At 47.0% G+C, this 17790-nt stretch overlaps 1 protein-coding gene across 1 annotated transcript in view; it reads left to right on the plus strand.

Moving 5' to 3' along the window:
• The window catches only part of LOC119111386 (tetratricopeptide repeat protein 21B-like), a 108326-nt gene that overhangs the window by 68341 nt on the left and 22195 nt on the right, over positions 1-17790 (plus strand).

Consider the following 17790-nt stretch of genomic DNA (forward strand, 5'->3'; position numbering starts at 1 on the left):
CTGTTGTGCTGGTCCAAACCCTGCTGTTGTGTTCTTCTCGTTATTGCGCACCAGGTTAATACCGGCCGATCGTGCCCCAAGAAAAAAGTGTGTCCGGTGACACAACCTTCTGATTATAACATTGTCCGCCCCGGTGGCTCAGTTAGTTAGAGCGCCTGCCTTCCGATTCACCCACCCGTTGCGGGTTGTGTCGAGTCGCTTTATGCGCTCTCTATTCGCCCGTGGCAGGTATGGCCTGCGGCCGGTGGCAGCGGTCGTGCTAAAGGTCAGTTGACGTCAGAGGACAGGACGGACTGTGCCGAGCATTGCGGCACGTTAAACTTTCGCCTCTCAATTATGCCGTTGCATAGAATTGCGCGATCGAATGGTGGGGGTGAGGGCTCACACAACAAGCGCTTCTTAGCGTGAGCTCTGATCCCAGAAATCCATGCATTCAAACGTTTCGGATCAAATCTTTAACAACTTCTAAAAAGTAACATAAAATAACTCGAATCTTTTTCATAAAATGTTCATTGTCTCATGCCCAACCTTGTGCAGCGGTTAGTTTTTCAATACCTTGGTGAAGTCGATAACACGGAAAGCTCGTGTCGTTTATTTGTGGCATTGGTGTTGGTGCTCAGCATTATCACCTTCCGAAAGGCAAAAGAGGGAGTTCTGGATATTTCAAGGAATGGAAATGGTAGGTACTGTTGCTGGATGTCGCACGTGCACAGGCCGGTTTGGCTACCATTAACACTACAGCCATGTTCGTCCCGATGGAAAATATCTGGCTCGTGCGGACCTTCTGGATCGCACTGTCATTCCACGATGCGCATCAGTTTTAATCAATCATTTCACTTAACGTGGCCCTAAGGCACACTTCGAATGCCGATGCAACCTCTCCCCCCCCCCTCCCCCTTCTACTCACGCCGCCTGCCGTTTTTCCATTTGCTGTGTGTGGACCTATTTCTTCCTCGGGCATGACCTTTTATGGGATGCCTGCCTGTTTGGTGAGTAACAGTGTATCCTTTTCTGGATAAATGGGAACGATGGACTAGAATTACGCCTTGAAGGTATAGTAAGATGGTTGTCGGGCCGACCATATACAGATCAGTTCGTTAACACGCGCTTGGGTGGGAGTCAAATTGACTCTCCAAAGGTTTTTCTGCAATGGTTTCCGAACGGAGCGGCGTAGCCGCGTTCGGTTTTGGCAGTTGTAGATAATTGAATAGCGGATCGTTTGGCATTAAAAAACAAATGTACCTTAAAAGCTCGTTGACCTACGGCAGGTCGAAGTCATGCCATAGATTCAGCGAATTCAATTGTTAGGGAAATGTTCAATCTGATGCAGCAACGGAGTGTTAGACGAATCCAAACAACTCTGAGATACTTCCTTAGGAAACACAACGATGAATGAACTAATTCCATTGACTTAGGGTCAGGTTTGAAGGTCAGACCAATGACAAAACCAACCCGTTTTGTTACTCCAGGGCTTGCTGTGTGGGGTAGTCTTGGGTGCTCATTTCGAATTTATTGATCACGGGGACCGCATTATGCAACTTCCATGGATTTCTTAAAGGCCAGAAAAGGCCAGCGATCTAAAATGACCCAGGCCAGCATTTCGTTTTACGAACATACTTGCCTAGCGTGATCTTTGTCGTTTATTCAAACTGAAAACTCTACGCAGTCTTGTATGACTGATCGCCATGACCTTCAAAAGATCAAACAAGGTCACTGACCTTAAATGGGCGTGTTAACTTTTGCTTAGAACAGATATCTAGGTTCTGGGGACGCTGAAAACCAAACCGAAGTTTGACCTTGTTTGACCTTAGTTGACTGAAAGGTCATGAAATAGGAACCTCAAAATTTGACCAGTGAGTTCATGTATAGGCCAACACACCCTGTAAATTTGGTGTCTCTAGCTCTCTTAATTCCTGAGATCCGGAGAGTTAAATTGATCCCCATCCGGCGAAAGCCATCCAACCGGCCACCCGGGAGCGTGTTAAGCATGGTCCACCACAGTCTTGGTATAATGTAACCGAAATTGTCTCCAAGACGTGGCATTTTTTTTGTTTTTATTGCTATCTCTTCCGATTTTGTGATGCTGAACACCATGGCGTTCAAATGTCTTAAGATGACTTATGTTAAGACAGCAGTAATAGCCTTATTCCTCGGAGAAAAACCAGGAGAATGGAGGTACAGATGCGTTGATAGTTCGGCAACGCGCATTTACTGAAACAATAGCAAGAGCGAATTCAGAGGTGATTTTACTTTTGCCTTTGTTTCGATAAAGGCCTGTTGCCGAAATGTCATCGCATTTATATCCCCATTTTCCTGTTGTTTCAAGTAATAAGACTGTTACTACAGTCTTATCCATGTGAACAATGTTCCTCACAAATGCGCTTAACAGTTTGGATAAATCACGTTACTTGAATGATAGCAATATAAGTCCCTAAATCGATCATAGTAACAGGTTTACTTGCTGTTGAATGACATGAAATAATATCATATGCGCAATTCAACAACAACCAAACGCAGCATCCAACCCCCTAGCACATTTCATTTGTGTTGCATCAGTCACGTGCGATTTGATTAGCATTCCAATTTACTCGAAATCCTTCTGAATAGCTCATAATTTCTATATCAAGTAGCCGACCCTATAGGAGCAAGTTTCATTTGACTCCCTTCTCACCACTATGAAAGTAAAGCAGTTGATTTGTCTCACTTTTCCAACGTGTGTATTCTGTAACTTTTTCAACACACTAATTCGTAAGAATGTTTGTGTACTATATGCTGCGAAAACTAAAAACACTGTTAAAACAAAAAGGTATGTGAGCATAAAGCTATTATTTCGCACATTTAACGAAACGTTATGCTATGCCTTGCTTGCCCTCTACGGCATTTACCACAGTGGCTCTTTAAGAGACGCACTTTGGCTTTGGGAATAGGAGTTCCGCATGATTTATGTGACAAACTAGTTCAAACTTCAACCGGTGCGCTCTCGGTAACGGGCCCTTGCCCGTTGGGCCAATCACAAACGTTCTTTTATCCGCACCGGCAGTGGTGCGCGCGTTCGTTGTGACGGCGATGGTCACGTTTCAAAGCGTTGACGGCGTAATTTGGACACGAAAATAATTAAAGTTGATATCCTTATAATGTCTTGCCGGTGCTGCATTCGAGCTGCCCAGTGCTTTTATCACGCGTAACTGGTCCTGAGGTTTCATTTGACCATGTTCTTGTAATATGACCTAAAGGTGAGACACTGCCTTTAAGTACTCTCGCGCTCCAGTGCCTTATTTCTCAGAGGCCAGTTCTGGCACCGTACACTGTAATGCAGCACAAGGCTGCTCTGCGGAACAGTCCTAATCCAGGCGCATGCTCTCGGCAGCAGACTGGTCAGAGGGATTGAGTGATGGGTAACCGGCCCATTCGTTCGACGGTGTTTCTACACCTACACCTTGGCGTAACTTCGCCTAGCTCGGCGAAGCTGGGCGGAGCTTGACCGGAATCTGATTAAGAGGCTGGTGTGGGGCTGGTTTTATCCGCACATCAGGCGGGTGGGTGGAACGCATATTCGCCATTTGACTTTAATTCGGCAAAATCTACGAAATGAAAGCGACGGAACGGATCGTAGTATTAGATTTTTAATGATGTTGGGTCGAAATATTTTGATTGGATGAATTAATGGAGCAAGCGCCCACACTGAGTGGTTTTAGCGACGTTAATCCTGCACCACTATCCGATCGTGAAATCCAGGACAATGGCAGAATCTTACGCCGAAAGTTCGACAAGCCTCATCCCTTGCACTGTCCTTCCTACCCTGAGGGCAGGACTCCCCGACGTCACCTGACCTTTGTCGTACCCGCTGCTTGCGATTGCAGTCCATAACAGCCAGGGGTAAATAGTGAACGCCTAAAGCGAGCAGAACCCTTCCCGCCACCAGTTATGAAATCGAAGTGCAGGTGCCCTGATGGACTGGCCTTTTGGGACGGGCTGCGGGATGCAGCACTTCACGGATTGGATCCGCCCACGGATCGTGGATCAATCTGCGGGTCGGATCGGACCGGATCAGAAATTTCCACCAACGCATGAAATAGGGCCGGAACGGATTTTCAAATTTGCCAGTTCACATGGATTGAACGGACTGAAAGCCAATCAAATGTAAATTATCACCTAAATTTCCTGAAATGCTTAATGAAGATATCAGCTAAAAAAGAGCATTTAAGCTAATAAAATACAATAGTTTCAATTTTAAGCGATGGACAAACAGATTATATAGAACATAAGTCAGTTACATATTTTACGAACAGCTTTCTGATAAACAGATAGCACTAACAGCTTCATTTTAATGAGTGACACTCAGATATGCTGCCATGGAAAACTAGAGCTCCCGTTCCTTCAGACGTAAGTAAGATGTCTCATTGTCTAATATCCTATCTTATAATATAGCTACCATTCTACCTAATCTTGTCAATAATCCCATTTAACCCCAATGGGTGACACTGCATTTCAAGGCTGAGAAACCGGGCAGGAACATGCTTTTTTGGAGGAAAGCACACCAGTTTTCAAACGCAAGCTCATGTCTGAAAAAGTTAGAAATATTAGCGCCATGGCAATACTGTAGTTCCTGTTTACCTTGTTCACGTAAGTTATGAATTTAACACCAGCTTCAAACCAAGTACGCTGCTTTAACTAATGCATTTCCAGGTGTCCGCCGGAGGAAAAATTGTTTCACTATTAATTATTTGTGTGAAGCCTGCGTTTCTTCATCTTATACTTGCGGTGCGGCGCGAACCACGATGCCCTTCCAGCGACGGCCGCCCGGTCTTTCTCCCCTTGCGCGCCCACACCGTCCCAACCTCGCCGCTCGGTCGCGTGACCCAGTGCCGCCGGCCATAGGTGGAGCCTGCTGACCCAGGGTCACGCGACGGCCGACAGTGGCAGACCCGTGCGCGCCAGATGCACTTCCAGCCTTACGCTCTTCCCACCTTTACGTTGGAAGAAGCCGAGCAGTACAATACAACAAGTCAATACACATAGACATTACACGAGGTCTCTACAGTAACTAACGGCTACATCGGTTGTCAATCTCAGCAAACGACGGTAGCTTAACACCGTTGATCGCGACGCCGCGCCGCGCCGCACCACGCATCAGTACCGCGCACCGTCACCGCGCATCAATACCGCGCACCATCACCGCGCATCAATACCGCGCACCGTCACCGCGCACGGTCGCTGATAGTTCCAAAAACTCTGCCGTCAATACCGCCAACATAGAGGAAGCGCCGTCCACTTGCCAGTCCCTGGGGCACATAAATTAAATTGTAAGTGGCGATTTGTTGCACACTAGAAAACAAATATTCGCACGAGAAATTAGTGAAAGCAAAGTGATCTTGTCAGCCGCTGCACATTGCCACAAAACCAGCCCATAACACCGATCTGTCCGCCGGGTCAGTGACAACGGCTACGTTTCGGCTTCCGTCGAACAAGGACCACAGATGCAGTGAGTTGTCGCTTCCAACGAACCATGTCATACCCAGCCAATTCCACTGCATCAAAACCATGGCAAGTTTTTACAGTAGTAAAGGTAGTTTGCGTCATCAGACGTGCTATTGCATAAACAAACTAGCACCACCTTTGACAACTAACGCTGATATTAATAGCAGATATTTTAGCAGTACCATACACCTTTAAATAAATCACAACATAAAAACTGACAAAAGCCGCAAAACTCACTAAACAAAATCTACACAATCTGAACCAGGTCCCGGTCAACATAATTCAATACCCATACCGATCAGGCCTGGCCCGCTGCGGCACGCGCGACGTCGGAACTGGAGGTTCCGCGCTCGTGGCATTCCCAGTCTGGTTGGTCATTGTTCGAGACACGTATCTGCCCGGAGGTCGATTCGGGGTCACAGGGATGGTCAGTGGGACCCACGGCCTTCATCCCATTTGAGTCCAGTGGTAAGAAGACACTCACAGGTGCGGATTCGTCCGAACATCTGCCAGGCTCATGGTTATGCAGCTCAGGCGATCTGGGACCAGCAACAGGTTCACGCTCACTCAACTCAAGCATACGTCAGTTCGGGGCACAGGACGGGGCTCAAACCTGCTATGGTGTACCAACAACATCTTCCACTGTCCTTAACCCGGACCCTGTGATTCAGCTCGCCTATGTTGGCCACAACAACAGCGGGCTTCCATGGCCGCACGAACTTGTTAGCACTTGCCTTGCCTGGCGACGCGCTTGAACAGAAGCACTACTTCACCTGGCTGGTAAGTGGGCTCGTTCAGCTTACGCTCATAAAAGCTTCCGTTTCTGGTCCTGCTCTCTTCTGGCCTAACAGCAAAGTGATACGCCTTGTGCAGACCCGCACACAAGCGGCCAACATACGCCACCATGGATTCAGACTTCGGGCACGGCGTGTATCGAGCCAGGCGTCAGCCGGCAGACCAGGCTCACGTCCAAGCATGAGTAAGGAGGGGCTGTAACCCAGTGATTTGGACACGTGCGAACGATATCTCATCATCAGCAGTGACAATTGTACATCCCAATAGTCATGGTTATCGTCCAGGTATTTGGATAGCATATTCCAAATTGTTCTTACCATTTGCTCTCATGTTCCACCACCCTGAGAATGACCAATAGAGGTGTTGGTTTTGCATGCCTACCAATCTGCACATCTCAGACATCACCTGACCTAGAAAGTTGGCGGCATAGTCAGAATGCAGGTACTTGGGAGAGCCACAGCAGGAAAGTAAGGAAAGTAAGTAATTAATGAGCACGGTGGTCACCGTAGTTGCAGACATCCGGTGGAGCAAAAACGTCGCAATCGCGAGTGAGGTGGTCGCTGCACACTAATAGATATTTGTTGCCCCGAGCTGGTGTGGGCAAATTGGTCAGAAAGTCGACGGAAACCGTCTACCACGGCTCAGACGATCGCAGCTCTCCCATCGATGTACGAGGCTGCGGATGGGTGTGTTACGTAAGCTGCCACGTTTACAGCCCCGGTAATAGCTGTCGTCGTCAGCTGTCAAAGTCGGCCACAAAAATCTCAACTGAGCCAGGGAGGCCAGCTTATCGCGGCTGCATTGGCCTTCGGTCGGAGCAGCATGAAGTGGCGCAAAACACCGGGCACAAGACTGGAAGGCACCGCTACCCGCGATCGCTCATTGGCATGCGGACGCCTTATGAAAACATGGAACCCTCCTCCACAAGACGAAGACGGGGCCATGGCCGCAATGCAACCCGGGAACCAGTTGGTGCTAGTGATGCGGTCATAACAACATGGACAGCTTCCGTCTGACAAACAGCATCACCAGTCCCCAGCGGTCTCCTACTCAGAGCGTCAACAACCACGTTCCCTGAACCAGGATGATGCACAACTACATGCACTTGTCATGTCTCCAGCCTTGTGCAAGGTCAGCATGTTTGCAGAATCATTTCACCACATGTAAAATTTTCCTGTTATTTTTTAGTAAAGCAGCCTGATGGCTGCAGCATGCTGCATGACCATGGAAATGAAAGATGTGTTTGGATCTTTCTGACCTGCGTTTTCTGGATTCCCGAAGTAGGCCGACCAAGTGATGCCACTTATTGGTTGTCTGCTTTGCTGGAAGTTATTTGTATATTGTATCATGTGTTTTTGGTCAGTCACATGTCAGATGGGAAATGAATACAAGAGCGCATGCTTGACCCATCTTTTCATGCTGGAATTTGTTATGAAAGCGTCATGGATTGCAGTAAAAAAAAAAACATATTGTTGTTCATTATGTCATGCCACAGTACAGCACCGAGATAGTGCCACAATTAAGATATCGATCAGTGTCATTACACAATGTACCGCATTGATAGAGTACTCTATGTCAAGCCCATGAGATAGTAGCTTATAATTTATGAATGACTGGTAAAAATTTATTTAACAATGCCAAAGGACTGTCTACGGCAATAATGTCGTTGTACCACAATTGTTATATCAGGTTCAACTATCAATTGCATGAATAATCCCATGCAAAACAAAAATTTTTGGTAGCCTAACCTTACGGTCTTTACCATAGCAATAGCAATGCTTTGACAAATAATGCATGACAACGTTACAAATTTATTAATTTTCGCAGGACACCACATTTCCAGTTACAAACAACAAAAACAATATTACAAGTTTATTAATTTTGGCACGACACACCATTTCCAGTTGCAAACGATAAGGACAGTGACGTCCGTATACATCACATGATATCAATGTCAGGACTACAGCACTGCGCGCAACGATGAGTCAACGATAAAGTATTGACAAAATCATCAACAGCAAAGCAGCAACAGCGGCAGCACAGCATGTCGTGCTTTGATATTTATATTCTGCTATAAAAGCTAGCGATCGCTACCTTGCGCATGACAAACAGTCCACGAAAGCTTTTCTTACGGCCAGCACCAATACAAAAAATCCACGAATAACCCACTCACCAATCCGCCCCCTGACACAGCCCCGCGACGAGAATGGCCGGTTGGCGTCAGCTTTCGTGTGTTTCGAGGCATTCTTTAGGTCTGGCTGCCAGATGCTGCCAGGTTTTGCTGTCGTCACAAAGCCATTTCATGACGCCATCAAACAATGACGTAATGGGGCCCATTTTTATCAACTTTGAAATTTTGCTTATCGTTGTTTTTGACCTTGAAAGCTAACCAAAAGATACAAGGAAGCATTTCCCATCATATCTGATGCCTAACTCAATATCTTCAAATGTGGAACATTCCCCTTTAAACAAACCAAAGCCGAAATGATGCAATAGCTTCATCCTGCTTATTACAATGCATATGAGCAAAATCAGTGCAATATATAATTACAAGAATTGTCTGAAACATAGGTGGTGGATATTTTGTGTAGCCAAGCTTCATGCTGGGGTGGGGACATTTGAAACACAATTTAAGCGTTGGGCGGACTTTCTTCCGCTATTTTACTCTCTAAACTGTGAAACACCAGACATTCAGCCTATTCCTGAAACATCGCAGCTGAGTGTTTATCACGGCACTGTGATGGACTGCAATTGCATGAAGCTAGAATATTTGAAATATACCTACAATTCCGTCTACTTGTAGCCAGCATATGGGACGTCAGAAATCATATCATATCAATCATATCATATCTTATCCCAGTGTCCTGCCCATATAACTTATTGCTGCCCAGACTACCAACGCCAGAGTTTTGTCTTTGTAATCGTGTGTGACTCTTTTGCACGTGATTAAGTAGGTTATCATTTAAGTACGCATACATTGCCAGATGCTGCTGTTTTCTAATAAAAACTCGCTGTACTCCATTATCACCGCATTGCTAACCACCAACACTAATAAAATGTTCAACTTAAGCTCTTCAGCTTCTTGGTTGTATAACAGCAAGGACGGAACCAGGGAAAGGGGCCAACCGCACCATGGTTCCCTGATATGGCCAAAGTTAGGCAAAAATTACAGTTCTCTGAACTTTGAGGAACATCAAGCATCTTCTGCAAAGGAAAATTTGCCTCTGAATATTGCGCAGGGCAACGATAACGGGAGAACCCCTGAGCGGAGTGACGTTCTCGCGGCATCTCCCCCCCCCCCCCCCTCCCCAATACTCGTGAGATGTATATGCAAATCCTGTCAGTCATTGTGTGTCACTGAAAAACACCAAACAAGGGTAATCTGATAAGTTTTACGCGATAGTTTACGTATATACTTAAGCGTGAAAAACGGCCAAACGTGCCTTCCAGATCGCCAGATCGCCTGAGCTGCATAACCATGAGCCTGGCAGATGTTCGGACGAATCCACATCTGTGAGTGCCTTCTTACCACTGGATGCAAGTGGGATGAAGGCCGTGAGTCCCACTGACCATCCCTGTGACCCCGAATCGACCTCCGGGCAGATACGTGTCTCGAACAATGAAAAGACTGGGAATGCCGCGAGCGCGGAACCTCCCCTGGTCACCTTTGAACGTTGAATGTTTTCCACAAAGATCAAATTTAGGAGAAATCACTAAATTTTAAGGGGACACTTCTAAAACTGTGAGCATGGCTGACAGACAAAAAAAAAACCTGAAAGAGGACGGCTATAAGCCCCCACCCCTCCCCTCGGCAAACAGAACCAAGGTTATCGCATGGCACGGTGGTCATGGTGACGTGATGGCGACACACTGTTGGATGATCCGGATAGTTTTCAGGAGAGTTGCTTCGGCGTGCGAGCTGCCGGTCGCTGGCCTGGATTTGAGCGAGATTTAAGCCTGATCTACAGCCACACCTGATCATTAAGTTCGGCTTCAAAGCAGCTGTATTATCGACCACCTCATCGTCATCACCTGTATCGCGACAACCGTGTGTTTCATTGCCATAGCTTATAAGTATTTGCAATTTCAACCTAACATTTTCGACTTAAAACAGGTACAAATGACTTGCGTAGTATGCTTAGCTTGTCCTCGCAGCTCGATCCGCTAAAACGTCTGCCTGCCCGTGGCGTGATGGGTGGGCTCGAGTCGTCTGGCTGCTCGCTATTTGCCCCGGAGTGGGATGACCCGCGGGCGTTGGCGGCAGCTGCTCAAGGTCAAAGTAGATGAATCGGATGGCGGGGCAAGGTTCACACAAGCCCTGCTTGGCGTGAACTCTTATCCCAGAATAGCATTGAACCAGAACGTTGGGGTAAACTTAAAAGAAGAAAAACAAAACAAATATACAGTCCGGGAAATTGCACAGCCCGTCTTATAAATACAGCCCAGCGCTGCATGTCCCCCAGCGCTGACTGAAGAGGCTCCGTCACTCGACAAAACAGCATCTAATTGCCAGCGAGCTTCCTGACAGTCTGCCACTGAATATTCACGACCAGGCGGGGCCTGTGGTCATCCGCCATCGACGAGTGAGCAGAGCAGGGAAGTTTTGCCCTGTGATTATCACCTGTCACGCCAGAAGTCGAGCCGACCGCGCTAATGACTCAGCATAAACGACCGAGTCACGGTCCCCCACGATGTCAACTTCCCCCAGCCAGCGCCAGTGCATGACACAGGTCATTGCTGAGCGGGTGGCATGGTGCTAGAATAAGGCCATGGTGCGTGGAGCACGACAGAAAATTGATGTCTTCCATTTCCGGATCCAGAGTTGAAGTAGCTTCTTATGTTTGTCCCGTTTGAGGTGAAAAAATATTAGTTCTTGTTTGAGTATTCTGCAGAAGTAGATCAAAACATGGACGAAGCATTACGATCTGCGTACTATTCCCCTGTCCTCATATACCATGTATTTGGAAGCACTTCATCTTGAGGACGAACAGGATGTGTTTGTTACATAGGTGCGGCCAGCCTGTCAACGTTCCGTGGGCACGGCAACCGGTGTCCAGACAAACAATCGACTCGCGCTTTGCCGAATGCCTCGTTTTCCATTGCTATATCACGAACTCTATATTGAAGGCATGTGAAAAGTCGACGTGCCAAAAAATCAACTTGGCGAAATGGCGACATAGAGAAGTGACCTCATACGAATTTTGCGGATTGCTAGATGCCGATTCGCAAAATGGCGACACACCAAAGAGTCGACATGCTTAAATGGCGAATAGCTACATGGCAAGCTGCTTAATGAATTGCTTGCATGGATGGCATCATGGGCAAATAGTGACTTCAAAAATAAGCCAATAGCTAAATGACGACGTAGAAAACCAAAAGCTTTAGCGGCAGCCACAAAACCAATAAGTTCTTCAAGGCTCCATGGAAAAGGAATTCCTACCACAGCTTTTATAGCCGCTGCGTCCAGTATGACTTTTCTTCCCGACAAACGGCTCCGTTTCTTTCGCTCTGCAGGAACAAACCAGCGATTGTTTTTCTTCGCATCTTGTTATGATAGACCTGCAGACGCAGCTCATAATGCAACCATTTAAAGGTTGGATCATATCTGTTCGGGAGGTGTCTGCACTGGAACATATAATGAACCTGAAGGGCGCCCGAGGCACTGTCTCTTCATAAAACCCGCAGCATGCGGCCACGCCGCGGCGCTCCGGCGATTAAGACGAGTCCGGGTGGGTATCAATTTGACCCCCGCCTAAAGTTCTTACAAAATGATACATAGAAGTAAGGAATTCATTAGTGGATCTTTTGATGCCAAAATGTATGTATCTTGTAAGGTCAATAACCCGCGTATGGCAGGTCACAGTCAGGACGTGGCTATCTGCGAAGGCAATATCTAAGGGTTCGATAACTGTGATGCGACCGCGGAGTGTTAGACGAGGCCATAGATTTCTTAGCTAGTTTCTTAGGCAATAAAACAATGGAATTTAAAATTGAATTAATTTTTTTTAGCTACGATCAGCCATGAACGTCAGACATATGCCTAAAGCTACCCCCTTTTTTACTCGAGAGCTTACTGTATAGAGAATATTATGGTGTTGATTTCGGGTTAATTAATAACGGGGACTGCACCAAACAACCTCCGTGGACTTCCTAAAGTTCAGAGTTGGTCACTTACCTAAAATGATCCAGGTAAATATTTTGTTTTAGGAACATGTCGTCTAGCACAATCCTTGACGTTTATCGAAATGCAAAAAGCAGAACAATCTCGCGGGATTTTGGTCATCATGACACTGACATCAGGGTCACAGAGGAACACTGACCTTTTGTGACCACCAGTGACCTTTTGCTTAACACAGGTGTAGGTGTTCAAGGCAGTTGCATGAGGAGGCCTGGGGCACCTTATACACCAATCTGCAACTCGACCTTTGTTGACCTCATCTGACTCAAAGGCTATGACCTAGGAACCTCAAAGTTTTACACATGTGAGATCACATAAAGATCAATCTATCCTGAGCATTTGGTGCCTTTAGCTTTCCTGATTTTTGAGTGGTACGCCATAGTATTACTGTTTTTTGGATTTGGAAAGCCCGCGCCCGACCCGCGCAAAAAATCTGAAATGCGCTCCACCCCACAGAGCGGTTTTTCAGAAAAATCTCGCACAGTTCCAAAACCATTTCTGGCACGGGCCCACCGGTAAATATTTCCAATTTTACCATAATATAAGTCCCAGAACTAAGAGCTGTAGCAATTCTACAAAGCTATTTTGTTTCTGCCAATACATGTCGTGCATTCTGTGCGAACAGTGTGACGGGTGGACCACAAAAGAACTGTCGAAGCTGCGCTGTCGAGCGATCAGGGGTGGCGCCGTCGAGGAAGATGTGATGTCCGTCTGCGAAAAAAACACCAAAAATGGTTGGATGTTAAAGACGGCAGATGTATTACCAAACATTAATTCTTAGAATAATTCGACGGTGTGCCTTGATCAAATTGCAGAGCAGCATGAACTGACTGTGCGTGTAGGTGGAAGTGAGGGATCTGGATTCCAGGATGTCCACTCAATGAAATGGTTTTAAATGTAATGATTTTCGAAATTTTACGGGCAAAACTCAAGTCTTATGGATAGCAGGGTACGGGCGGGTCTAACCACAAAACTTTCCGAGCTTGCCCCATGGTGTCGTTAGCACTGATGCGACTCAGCGCCCAGAGTCATTTTGATTCCAGGTCATGGAACCGGGTGCCATTCCGAGTCCGATCGGACTCCGACCCACGTTTGATATAGAGTGCGAAACCGTAAGCAGCGTCAGTGGTGGTGTACTGGTGGTGGGAAAGAAAAGACAAAACAGATATGAGCCCAAAATCTGACGTAATCTGAGTCTGAGCTATAACGTTGCGAGCCTGTGCCCGAACTCATAATTGTCTTTTCCGTTACAGTAATCGTTGGGGGTCCGGATTCACTGTAGAAGTATCAACGGGATAGCAAAGCGCCAGGGGTCAGATGTCGGATGACGGGCAATATGAACCTAATTGTCGTACCACGTGTTGTGAATAAGGGGGGGGGGGGGCTTTTCATGTGTATATGAAGCGCTTGCGGCACACGAGGCGATGAACAGCATGGCTAAAATGCACCATCTAGATAAGTATACTAGATAGATACTAAATAAGGAACTAGATATGCATCATCTAGTTAAGTATCTATTTCACATCCCTTAGCGTGCTGACAACACGAAAAGGACCCAAAGTGACGTACCATTTTGGTATGCATGGCGCAATGCGTTTTTAGTTGAATAAATGTGACTTTATGCATATGTGCGATGCACGATGGGATGACAATATAGTTTTCGCATTTTGTTCCGTCTAAGCAAAACTTGGGAAACATAGTGGTACCCTGGTGGTTAAGCGATGGGGTTTCAAAATGACGCAACTGTTTCATTCTCCTGGATAATGCTGGAGGCTGGATAATACTGTGGTCACTGACCAGCAATGTGGGTCCTTCATGGTTTCAGGTGTCCTGACGAATGTAGGATACCTTCTTATTGGCATTTAGAGATCTTGGGCCTTGTCTCTGCTTGGGAAAGTAACCGCTACGCCCCAGAAATAGCACTGGACGGACTGTTCGATATGGCTGTTCTCAGTCAGTTGCTTTAAATAGACAGTCGCACGGGTCTCTGATCAGTGCTAGAGCTGCTCTTACATTTTAGGGTCCGGCCTTCAGGTTGTTATCCCTCCATACGACCTCTGGCCTGCCCCTTCGGACCGTTAATGGGGCTCTTGGTCTTCGGACCCAGGGGACCAAAAAAAGGACATTCGGAACCCATGGGACCCTTGGAGCCTAAGGGGAAGGTGGGGGGGAGGGGAGCCGTGCTTAATTCGGTTCCCCGCGAAAATAAAGTTTTAGGGGCCATTTTAAGTGCTCCTGGAATCTTGCGACGCCTTAAAATGAATGTTTGGTCCGATTGTGGTGTTTTAAAAATTTAAATTGGGGGCTCATAAAAATAAATGTTATGATGCCCCGCAAGCAAGGTTCTTCCTGCCTTGTCACCGAAGGAGCCGAACCAGGATTCAACAGCGTAAGGCAGGGCCATTGTGCTGCCCCTGTATTTCAGGGCCCCTTGAAAGTGAAGTTTGGACCACTTTCAACGTTCTTTCAATCGCCGACTTGCATTTGGTGTCTCAAGGAAATACATGTAATGGTGGTCCAAAGAAAGGCGTCGCTTGGCCGAATAGGTCGATGCGGGATTTCGTTAATGGAGAAGCACGGGAATTGGTGATGGCGCGTCGTAGAGCCCCAATGAACAACGCAGGCTGTTGGCGGACTGTTTTCCTGGAAGCGGGGTGTGCCCCTTCCCTGAACGGCCAGATTCGGAGTTTCTTCCAGAGTGAAAGGCACACCGATTGCCATGGCCGCTGGATTGTGATGCCCTTTTAAGTTATGGTTTTGGGCTTTGTAAATGGCCCGGCTTTGATTTAGTACCCCTTTGTGCAATCCCAGATAATGTCACCCCGTAAGACGGTTATTGCGCCTCCTTACCCATGGGGTTCCGATCCAGGATTTACTCAGGGCGGAAATCTCAGCATAGTTAGGCCCCTGGAATTCATGGCTCTTCCAGAATAAAAGGTTAGAGCCTTTTCTGGTACTCACTGGAATTGGGTGCTTCTTGAAAATAAAGGTTATGTTGCCCCGAAATGAAATTTTGGTGCTCGCTCACCGGATGGGCAGACGCAGGGTATCGTCGAGACCACGGCACGAACGTCGTGGTCTCCCTGCAGTTTGGCGTCTCTTAAAATATAGGTTATGTGTTCCGAAATAAAGGTATTGTTGCGCCTTTGCGATGAGATTTGGTGCCTCTCCAGGGCGTCCAAGCCTCCTTGTGCCCAGGGGGAAGGAATGACCCCGTGGCCCCTCCCCCTCTGGACCCGCCCCTACTTTGTGGTGCCTCAGGAAGTGTGTACCTCTGGAAAATAAAAGCTAAGATACCCAGTGATGAAGTTTTTTTGGTGCTCTCTCTTGGAACAGGCAGATCGAGAATTTGGGAAGGTGAAAGGCATAGATATTGTAATGTCCATGGATTCTGAACGCTGCTAAAAACCAAAGCTTTGGAAACGTCCCATTTAGACAGAGGGGCTCTTTAAAATAAAGCTTATGGTGCCGCGAAATGAAGTTATGGTGCTCTCCAAACTGACCAGTTCGGCGCCCCTCTAGCCCAAGGGGCCAATCCAGGATTTCGTCAGGGTAGGAGGCACAACACCGCTGCATCCCTGAAATTTGGTGCCCTCAGAAAATGAAGGGTTTGGGCCGGTTATGGTGTACGTATGTACGTTAGGGTATGGCCCGTGTGGTGGTGTTTGGTATGGATTTCAGTGCCTGTCGAAAATAAATAGTTGTGGTCATTTGTGGCGCCCGTGAATTTTTGGGGGCTATTGAAAATGAATTATGTAGATACGAAGAAGATTTTGCTGCCCCTTCACCATTATATTTTGTTGCCCCCTCACCCCGAGAGATGGGGTAGCCCCATCCAAACCCCACCCCTACCACTCCGGATCCTGGATCCGCCATTGGTCAAGGTCGGTTGATAAGACACACCTCATCGCCTCATCGCCTCAAAGCGTAAGCCCGTTATTTCTTCCTAATCTGTCATTCGGTTCCTTGCGTAAGCCTCATTTATATCACTTTGGTGTGGATCTGAATATATACCGTATTGTGTTTATGACTGCAAAACCCAATTCTGTGTTCCGAAAAGCGTTGTTTGTACATGCTACGTAGCTGGCGCGGCGGAGAGAGAGAGAGAGAGAGAGAGAGAGAGAGAGAGAGAGAGAGAGAGAGAGAGAGAGAGAGAGAGAGAGAGAGAGAGAGAGAGAGAGAGAGAGAGAGAGAGAGAGATAGAGAGAGAGAGAGAGAGAGAGAGAGAGAGAGAGAGAGAGAGAGAGAGAGAGAGAGGAGGAGAGAGAGAGAGAGAAGAGAGAGAGATAGACGAGAGAAGAGAGAGAGAGAGAGAGGAGACGGTTTATTGAGAAAAGCATTGCTCCGAGTATCAACTTATATAGCACATGTGCACAATGCACATACGAAGTAGCATACTACTTAGTTGATAATATATGTGTTTATAAGACTAGTCACATCGGGAATACTTGATTTGCGTGGTCGCATACCACAGCAAAACGTTTGGAGTGTGCTTGCGCTCCTGGTATTTCTGCCGGAGATCGCCACTCGCTGCTTCGGAAGCAGATCTCTGTGCATGGGATACGCTTGCATTTGTTTTTCTAGTCTTAGGCGTAATTTTTCTCCTCTGTCAGTGAGAGTTTCCATGCCCAAGCGTTGCCAGATATGCGAGTACTGTTTCGTACGGCCGAAGATTATTTTCAAGCCTCTCTTCTGCACTTTCTCAAGATGTTGCGCCTGCTTGGCAGTGAGTCCCGCATGAAAAACCGGTGCACAATTTCTAGCAATGGTTGGATGTAAGTAACATACTCCCGAACAAGCTGTTGCTGTAGTGGATGAAACTTCTTCATTATGTAGAGCATACACAGAGCTTTCGATGCTTTGGTTGCAATCTCATCCATATGTGCTTGCCATGACATGCCATTCGATATTGTTACACCCAAGAACTTAGTTTTGATGGCAGTTGGCATGCTTTTTCCTTGAGTCATGATGTCCGGTAATGCTAATGGTTTTTTGACTGTGAAAAAATGCATAACTTGACACTTGTCAGTGTTCAGCATCATCTTGTTTGCCGTTGCCAAATCACTTACCTTGTCAGTGTGCTCTTGCAGCTGGCGGTGCCGATCTACTTGGTCAATTCGACACGCCTGGTATGTGGTAAGGTCGTTTACATGCTTAAGTCGGTTGTCAATATTAGCAGCGGCACTGTTAACCATAGCCAGGAAAGCAACCGGGCCAACTAAGATGCCTTGTGGAGTGCCGTATGTTATGGTTCTCCAACGACTCATGGTTCCATCTGGCACCTTGACCTGCTGTTGTCGGTCCTGCGAGAATGAGCATAGCCACTTTGCATACCCGGA

Source organism: Pollicipes pollicipes, unplaced genomic scaffold (assembly GCF_011947565.3).
Source record: "Pollicipes pollicipes isolate AB1234 unplaced genomic scaffold, Ppol_2.1 Scaffold_7261;HRSCAF=8764_pilon_pilon_pilon, whole genome shotgun sequence".
Lineage (NCBI taxonomy): Eukaryota > Metazoa > Arthropoda > Thecostraca > Pollicipedomorpha > Pollicipedidae > Pollicipes > Pollicipes pollicipes.